Source organism: Teleopsis dalmanni, unplaced genomic scaffold, assembly GCF_002237135.1.
Source record: "Teleopsis dalmanni isolate 2A unplaced genomic scaffold, ASM223713v2 unscaffolded_contig_1103, whole genome shotgun sequence".
Classification (NCBI taxonomy): domain Eukaryota; kingdom Metazoa; phylum Arthropoda; class Insecta; order Diptera; family Diopsidae; genus Teleopsis; species Teleopsis dalmanni.
Genome location: NW_024032485.1, coordinates 1 through 10,220, shown reverse-complemented (window position 1 = coordinate 10,220; position 10,220 = coordinate 1). Strand labels below are relative to the sequence as shown.

Below are 10,220 nucleotides of genomic sequence, written 5' to 3'. Positions count from 1 at the left end.
CTGTTTTGCTAATGCAAAGGTTTTTAAATAGTACCAAATTATAAGAAAAATATTTTGTTTTTAAATTGATTATTAATTATTTTATAATTGAAATCATGACATAACAATTAAAAAATTATAAAATGTAACTGAAAGGTTTCGAACAGTAGTGAATTGTAAAAACGAAATTTTTAGTTAATTGAATTTTTAGCTGACCATACAGCTGTTTCGAGTAATGGCTGTTTCTAGCGAATACCCCATCCTTGTAAATATTTCCTTCTCCTTCCTTCTCATTTTCCCTTCCTCCTCAATGCATTAGGCAAATCTGCTACACAGATGATTGTCTCATCTGCATGAGGTCCAACTTCCCCAGTTGAAACTACATTGAGCTTAACAATTACCTTAGGACTCACTCTGTTTACTACGTTACTACGGTAAGTGGAAGATTAAGATCAATGCCCTAAGAGGTTCCGTCTTCACGACAGCCCTTATGGGCCAGTGTGCTGATCGCGTTTGGAACATTAAAACCTCGGAATAAACTGTCGTATAAAAGGTGTGTTTTGGATACTGTCAAGATATCGGAAAATATAAGTCCGAGTGCAGTGCTGTTCGAAGACTTTTATGATTTTTATATGTGCGGGAGAAATTTTTTTGTACCTGTGGAGATTTTTTTTATTTTTGTAAATTTTCGTGAATTTAAAATTGTGAATGAAAGGTACTGAAGGAGATTAAATAAAAAGATTCAAGATTTTTAACAATTAAAAACAATACATATCCTTGTTTAAATAGTGATAATAAATTAACATATCAATGAAATACGTGTGATGAAATTAATCGAGCATAGGTGTTCCAACACTCATTTATAATAATTCCAACAATCATCTGCAATATTAAAAAGTTGGACTATATGAATAACGGCAGCTTTATACATCGTTAAAATAATGAAATACCGAGACGGTGGACAGGTATTTAAAAAGTGACGGAGAAGATAACCGAGTCCACATTTGAAAAGATCTTATAAGCAGTACAATTCCTACATATTTTATTATTATATTAAAAAAAATTTAATTTTAAATTTAAAATTTATAAGAAAAATTTTGTTTTGAGGAGAAATCTTGAACACAATAATACGAATCAATTAAAAATTTATGCATATATATATATATATATATAATTTAGTTAAACATAAATTAAGAAAAGAAATTTAAATAATTAAAAACATATTTTTTTGTTATGATATAAAACAATTTATTTTATAAATAAGTGGTAATTAAAGTGAATTTAAAAGCAAATGTTGTTTTAATCAATATCGGTAAATGAAATAAGTGCATATTATTTTTATACAATGTAAAAGTTTAAGCAAAATAATTACATAGAAATTACAAAAATTATTGAAAAACCTTAAAAGAAATTAATTTATATACCATATATATGGTATATAAATGATATATAATGGTTAAAAATACATATAAAAGCACCACAACATCAAAGAAAATTTCCATAAACTCAAATAATTTAGAGTTTCATTTGTTTCAAATACATTTTTTTTCTTAAAAGTTTCAACCAAAAACAAAGAACATACATATATATCTCGAAAAGACAGATTCTTTCCATATGGGCGAAAGAGATTGCAGACCAAATAGTGAAAGGCGTACGTGAATAAGGCGCGAATTAGCTGTTTATAGCAAAGCAGCTTAACTTTGCAGTTGAGCTGGTTGTATAATTATTTATATTTTTAACGTCTAATCAATGAAATAAATGGAATTGTCTAAGCGGCTTGTTATGATTGCAGTCACGTCATGGCAATTGTTGTTGCTTTTAATGCAAAATGAAGTGAGATGCTAGTGTCAAATTTTCATTTTGTATTGAAAGCAACAACAGAGTGTTGGAAGGCTTTCCTTCGACACCGTATGGTTCGAAGGTCTGATGCACAAACTATGCCACTTCGGCTTCCTTACAACACTCTGTAGTGTTATCCACCAGTTCCTTTCTAATAGATCCTTCGACAGATAAGTTCGAGGCTACTTCGTAAAACCGAATACGAACAGCACTACTATAGAATACTATTTGTTTCATAAAAAAATGTTTGAAAACCTTTCTGTTTTTAAAGAATCCTTATTATTCCATTAGCAATATATATTATGGACACATAATTAAGAAAATATTGGAAAAAGTGTACATAACCTTCTTAAAATTTATTATATAAAGAAATATTAGGGGTATTCAGGATGTCTGTGCATCCTTGCAAACTCAAATAATCGAGAACACACGTTGTGCATATTAGTCTTGAAAATATTTAGAACAGATGATTTTTGTTTACATATTTATTTGCTTGTAAAATATAACCCAGATTCGATAATTTGGCATATAATAATTTCCACTAATGCCAAAAACAAGTGAAAAGCAGAATGCATTGACATTGTCCGACATTGTTGGACGTAAAGTAAATAAAAAATCAAACAATTGCACAAAATCATAAAATTACAAAATAACAAAATCAAAACAAACTTAACAGTTTCGCTGAAGTATAGAGTCTTGAAAATCAAATATGCAAGAGGTAATTGGTGTTAAAAATATGGTCTTGAATATTGTCTTGCAAATCAAGTGCAGAATTATAAGAAAAGAAATTGTTTTTGTAAAATCAAATAAATTTGTACATGCAACGATGCACAGACATCTTGAATACACCTATTGTACATTTTTTTTTATAGTTTTATAGTCTGTAAATAAACAGTTTTAAGATGCCTTATTTTAATTTCTGTTTGAAGTCTAGCACTAAATCCATTTTAATTTACATAATCCTAACCTCATATAAGAAAAAATTTTACAACATTTTGTTCTAAAAGCCTAATGTGGAAGTTGTTTGTCCGAATATTATTATGTACAATATACACTATTAAACATGTCATTTCAATATCAAAGAACATATTTATTGCCACCACTGTAAATGACAGTTGTCAAATGACAACTAAAAAACAAATAAAGTAAATGGGAGAAATTACTTAAATTTAAAAGTAAAGTAAATTATTTAACAAGGCACTCCAATATACAGAGGAAGAGCGTCAGATACGTAAACAAATATTAGCACATTACTCAAAGGTGATACCAACAAAATATTTAAATTGTGAAATTATTGAGAAAGTAGGATTATAATATGTAAAAAAGGCACAAAGTTCTAATAGTTGACGTATTGATTGTATAGTGATTTGAAAGATTAATAACCTCCATTACGAATATTGAAACTCCAGCAAGAAAATTCCAGCAATATTAGTCTATAAATTTCATTGTTAACTATAATCGTCAGTTGATTAAGTTTAATTAAGATATTAACAAATAAAAGTGTTAACTGAAATAGGCCAACGATTCTATTGTATTATCTGTTGTTGTTGCTACTGCTGTAACCAAATGCCCATTTCACAGCAAACACACAAAAGGTTGACAAGACTTGGTATATGGAATGAGATGAGGAAGAAAGTATAAAAACACGATGTAGGTACCGGTATGAAAGTTGTATTTAACATGGGTCCAGGTGAAATACCTACACTTGTCTATAGCAGTTTTGTAACTTCAAAATATCTTGATATTATTAATAAATTTAAATTTTGTTATTACTAGAGAGCACCTAGTCTAAGTTTAATAAGAATTAAGCTGTTTTTATATTTTTCACATATATGTAAGTTTTGTGTAATATAGTAAAGTTAGTACCTTTTAGGTAGTAAAACGATATCGGAAAACATATTCCCTATGAGTTGAATAATATAAAACTTTATTTGAATAATCCGATATTATCCAACATAACATATCTGCTTCAACATAAAAGAGTTTGTCTGTTTTCGAGGGATAAAAATGAGAACATTTGAAAAAATATTCAAAGTCATTTCTTTATCAATTCAAATACTGAAAAACGGAAGAACTGACAATATGATATATATTAATATTAATATATTTTCTATATTTCACCCTTAAGTTCCTCTGCAATGAATCACATACCATATTTACTTAACATGAACCTCTGCCAAACAAATTGGTGTTATGCGGGTACCACACTTTCTACATATTATATTATTGAAGTTTTTACTTCATTATAAACTCAATTAATGATCAGCGATAAGAATAATTTCTAAACAAAATGAATAGTTCTGTGTCAATCGCAGAACTATAAGTATAATAGTGTAAAAGTATAATATATGCATATGTTTACGGTTATATGAACTCAAATTGAAAATATATAATTTCAATCATTATCACAAAGTATATACCGAATTAGTCTTGTTAAATAATAAAAATAATGTAGCTCATTATTTATTATTTAAATGAATAATAAATGAATACTGAGCACAAATAGTGCTCTAAACAATATAAGAAATAGGTGTGAAAACAGTCTAATGTGTATACTATAAAGATTCTATCTCTTTATATTATTTACCCTCCTTTTTATTCACCTAAGCTACTACCTAGCCACACCTAAGTATCTATATAAAATCATGATTGTAATAATTTCATTAACTAATTAAACTCAAACTAATTTTTAATTAAAAAGAAGTCAATAAAATATTAATTTATACTTATAGGTAATGCTGCTTGTAAATCCTACCAAAGCTGTTACTGTACCATATACAATTTGGAATATCATGACATCACGCGGCTTATTGCTTATTGCTTACAGCTGATTAGGTCTATTAAATTATGCGATATGGAGTCAATGTCGTCACTAAAATACTAGACCTGTCGGATTCTGTATCTGATGTTTTTTTTCGCATTTCATACGAATTACTAGTGCGATGGATGTTAAAAAACTCATTGATGAAATCGAAATTTATTTGACAAAATGTATGCGATAAAAAGAAGGAAATTATTTTTAATCCATTTAAATGTGGGCTTAAAATTTCGAATTTAGATAAAAAAAGACTTAAATAGAAAGTATTATTAACGGGAAGTTTAACCAAATATGCACCTATCCAAGAAGAAATGTTTATGCAAGGCGAATATATGTTACAACCTCTCTAATGACAAATGAAGAGTGATTGTGAAAATAAAAAAGAACAATTTAATTTACAAAGGAAAAATGTACCTATATTTGTATTTTAAAATTTATATACAATATAACAATATTTATGTCCCATTTAGATATAACTGAATGACATTACTGAGGATATTTTCTTAATAAAATAGAATACTAGAACAAGGAAAGTCACCAATGTTGCAAATTTTATTGTCCATTAAACTAGGGTTCTATCAATTCTGGAAAATAGTTTCATCGCTTATTATGGATTGTAGAAAATAAAAATCTTTTCTATTATAAAAAGTATAACCGAATGTGAAGCAATTTTTCGTTAAATACATATGGTATTTTGAAGTTATCCTTTAATTTTTAATTGAACACTTTATTTATAAGTTTCTTATAAAATTGAGCGATTCTCCAAAATTAAACGAATGTAGATTTAAAGATAATTACGACGAAAATTACGAAGAAAACTGTTTTGCTAATGCAAAGGTTTTTAAATAGTACCAAATTATAAGAAAAATATTTTGTTTTTAAATTGATTATTAATTATTTTATAATTGAAATCATGACATAACAATTAAAAAATTATAAAATGTAACTGACAGGTTTCGAACAGTAGTGAATTGTAAAAACGAAATTTTTAGTTAATTGAATTTTTAGCTGACCATACAGCTGTTTCGAGTAATGGCTGTTTCTAGCGAATACCCCATCCTTGTAAATATTTCCTTCTCCTTCCTTCTCATTTTCCCTTCCTCCTCAATGCATTAGGCAAATCTGCTACACAGATGATTGTCTCATCTGCATGAGGTCCAACTTCCCCAGTTGAAACTACATTGAGCTTAACAATTACCTTAGGACTCACTCTGTTTACTACGTTACTACGGTAAGTGGAAGATTAAGATCAATGCCCTAAGAGGTTCCGTCTTCACGACAGCCCTTATGGGCCAGTGTGCTGATCGCGTTTGGAACATTAAAACCTCGGAATAAACTGTCGTATAAAAGGTGTGTTTTGGATACTGTCAAGATATCGGAAAATATAAGTCCGAGTGCAGTGCTGTTCGAAGACTTTTATGATTTTTATATGTGCGGGAGAAATTTTTTTGTACCTGTGGAGATTTTTTTTATTTTTGTAAATTTTCGTGAATTTAAAATTGTGAATGAAAGGTACTGAAGGAGATTAAATAAAAAGATTCAAGATTTTTAACAATTAAAAACAATACATATCCTTGTTTAAATAGTGATAATAAATTAACATATCAATGAAATACGTGTGATGAAATTAATCGAGCATAGGTGTTCCAACACTCATTTATAATAATTCCAACAATCATCTGCAATATTAAAAAGTTGGACTATATGAATAACGGCAGCTTTATACATCGTTAAAATAATGAAATACCGAGACGGTGGACAGGTATTTAAAAAGTGACGGAGAAGATAACCGAGTCCACATTTGAAAAGATCTTATAAGCAGTACAATTCCTACATATTTTATTATTATATTAAAAAAAATTTGATTTTAAATTTAAAATTTATAAGAAAAATTTTGTTTTGAGGAGAAATCTTGAACACAATAATACGAATCAATTAAAAATTTATGCATATATATATATATATATAATTTAGTTAAACATAAATTAAGAAAAGAAATTTAAATAATTAAAAACATATTTTTTTGTTATGATATAAAACAATTTATTTTATAAATAAGTGGTAATTAAAGTGAATTTAAAAGCAAATGTTGTTTTAATCAATATCGGTAAATGAAATAAGTGCATATTATTTTTATACAATGTAAAAGTTTAAGGAAAATAATTACATAGAAATTACAAAAATTATTGAAAAACCTTAAAAGAAATTAATTTATATACCATATATATGGTATATAAATGATATATAATGGTTAAAAATACATATAAAAGCACCACAACATCAAAGAAAATTTCTATAAACTCAAATAATTTAGAGTTCATTTGTTTCAAATACATTTTTTTTCTTAAAAGTTTCAACCAAAAACAAAGAACATACATATATATCTCGAAAAGACAGATTCTTTCCATATGGGCGAAAGAGATTGCAGACCAAATAGTGAAAGGCGTACGTGAATAAGGCGCGAATTAGCTGTTTATAGCAAAGCAGCTTAACTTTGCAGTTGAGCTGGTTGTATAATTATTTATATTTTTAACGTCTAATCAATGAAATAAATGGAATTGTCTAAGCGGCTTGTTATGATTGCAGTCACGTCATGGCAATTGTTGTTGCTTTTAATGCAAAATGAAGTGAGATGCTAGTGTCAAATTTTCATTTTGTATTGAAAGCAACAACAGAGTGTTGGAAGGCTTTCCTTCGACACCGTATGGTTCGAAGGTCTGATGCACAAACTATGCCACTTCGGCTTCCTTACAACACTCTGTAGTGTTATCCACCAGTTCCTTTCTAATAGATCCTTCGACAGATAAGTTCGAGAATACTTCGTAAAACCGAATACGAACAGCACTACTATAGAATACTATTTGTTTCATAAAAAAATGTTTGAAAACCTTTCTGTTTTTAAAGAATCCTTATTATTCCATTAGCAATATATATTATGGACACATAATTAAGAAAATATTGGAAAAAGTGTACATAACCTTCTTAAAATTTATTATATAAAGAAATATTAGGGGTATTCAGGATGTCTGTGCATCCTTGCAAACTCAAATAATCGAGAACACACGTTGTGCATATTAGTCTTGAAAATATTTAGAACAGATGATTTTTGTTTACATATTTATTTGCTTGTAAAATATAACCCAGATTCGATAATTTAGCATATAATAATTTCCACTAATGCCAAAAACAAGTGAAAAGCAGAATGCATTGACATTGTCCGACATTGTTGGACGTAAAGTAAATAAAAAATCAAACAATTGCACAAAATCATAAAATTACAAAATAACAAAATCAAAACAAACTTAACAGTTTCGCTGAAGTATAGAGTCTTGAAAATCAAATATGCAAGAGGTAATTGGTGTTAAAAATATGGTCTTGAATATTGTCTTGCAAATCAAGTGCAGAATTATAAGAAAAGAAATTGTTTTTGTAAAATCAAATAAATTTGTACATGCAACGATGCACAGACATCTTGAATACACCTATTGTACATTTTTTTTTATAGTTTTATAGTCTGTAAATAAACAGTTTTAAGATGCCTTATTTTAATTTCTGTTTGAAGTCTAGCACTAAATCCATTTTAATTTACATAATCCTAACCTCATATAAGAAAAAATTTTACAACATTTTGTTCTAAAAGCCTAATGTGGAAGTTGTTTGTCCGAATATTATTATGTACAATATACACTATTAAACATGTCATTTCAATATCAAAGAACATATTTATTGCCACCACTGTAAATGACAGTTGTCAAATGACAACTAAAAAACAAATAAAGTAAATGGGAGAAATTACTTAAATTTAAAAGTAAAGTAAATTATTTAACAAGGCACTCCAATATACAGAGGAAGAGCGTCAGATACGTAAACAAATATTAGCACATTACTCAAAGGTGATACCAACAAAATATTTAAATTGTGAAATTATTGAGAAAGTAGGATTATAATATGTAAAAAAGGCACAAAGTTCTAATAGTTGACGTATTGATTGTATAGTGATTTGAAAGATTAATAACCTCCATTACGAATATTGAAACTCCAGCAAGAAAATTCCAGCAATATTAGTCTATAAATTTCATTGTTAACTATAATCGTCAGTTGATTAAGTTTAATTAAGATATTAACAAATAAAAGTGTTAACTGAAATAGGCCAACGATTCTATTGTATTATCTGTTGTTGTTGCTACTGCTGTAACCAAATGCCCATTTCACAGCAAACACACAAAAGGTTGACAAGACTTGGTATATGGAATGAGATGAGGAAGAAAGTATAAAAACACGATGTAGGTACCGGTATGAAAGTTGTATTTAACATGGGTCCAGGTGAAATACCTACACTTGTCTATAGCAGTTTTGTAACTTCAAAATATCTTGATATTATTAATAAATTTAAATTTTGTTATTACTAGAGAGCACCTAGTCTAAGTTTAATAAGAATTAAGCTGTTTTTATATTTTTCACATATATGTAAGTTTTGTGTAATATAGTAAAGTTAGTACCTTTTAGGTAGTAAAACGATATCGGAAAACATATTCCCTATGAGTTGAATAATATAAAACTTTATTTGAATAATCCGATATTATCCAACATAACATATCTGCTTCAACATAAAAGAGTTTGTCTGTTTTCGAGGGATAAAAATGAGAACATTTGAAAAAATATTCAAAGTCATTTCTTTATCAATTCAAATACTGAAAAACGGAAGAACTGACAATATGATATATATTAATATTAATATATTTTCTATATTTCACCCTTAAGTTCCTCTGCAATGAATCACATACCATATTTACTTAACATGAACCTCTGCCAAACAAATTGGTGTTATGCGGGTACCACACTTTCTACATATTATATTATTGAAGTTTTTACTTCATTATAAACTCAATTAATGATCAGCGATAAGAATAATTTCTAAACAAAATGAATAGTTCTGTGTCAATCGCAGAACTATAAGTATAATAGTGTAAAAGTATAATATATGCATATGTTTACGGTTATATGAACTCAAATTGAAAATATATAATTTCAATCATTATCACAAAGTATATACCGAATTAGTCTTGTTAAATAATAAAAATAATGTAGCTCATTATTTATTATTTAAATGAATAATAAATGAATACTGAGCACAAATAGTGCTCTAAACAATATAAGAAATAGGTGTGAAAACAGTCTAATGTGTATACTATAAAGATTCTATCTCTTTATATTATTTACCCTCCTTTTTATTCACCTAAGCTACTACCTAGCCACACCTAAGTATCTATATAAAATCATGATTGTAATAATTTCATTAACTAATTAAACTCAAACTAATTTTTAATTAAAAAGAAGTCAATAAAATATTAATTTATACTTATAGGTAATGCTGCTTGTAAATCCTACCAAAGCTGTTACTGTACCATATACAATTTGGAATATCATGACATCACGCGGCTTATTGCTTATTGCTTACAGCTGATTAGGTCTATTAAATTATGCTATATGGAGTCAATGTCGTCACTAAAATACTAGACCTGTCGGATTCTGTATCTGATGTTTTTTTTCGCATTTCATACGAATTACTAGTGCGATGGATGTT

The 10,220-nt window shown here is 27.9% G+C and overlaps 2 long non-coding RNA genes across 2 annotated transcripts; both read left to right on the top strand.

Annotated features, from left to right (window-relative positions):
* The first annotated feature begins 2,936 nt into the window (after window positions 1-2,936).
* LOC119663913 lies at window positions 2,937-5,193 on the top strand. Its single transcript, XR_005251090.1, has 3 exons — window positions 2,937-3,078; window positions 4,551-5,046; window positions 5,107-5,193. It is a non-coding gene; the product is annotated as an uncharacterized LOC119663913 (long non-coding RNA).
* Window positions 5,194-8,387: 3,194 nt separating this feature from the next.
* Window positions 8,388-10,220, top strand: LOC119663912. The gene is made up of 2 exons (XR_005251089.1): window positions 8,388-8,529; window positions 10,002-10,220. It is a non-coding gene; the product is annotated as an uncharacterized LOC119663912 (long non-coding RNA).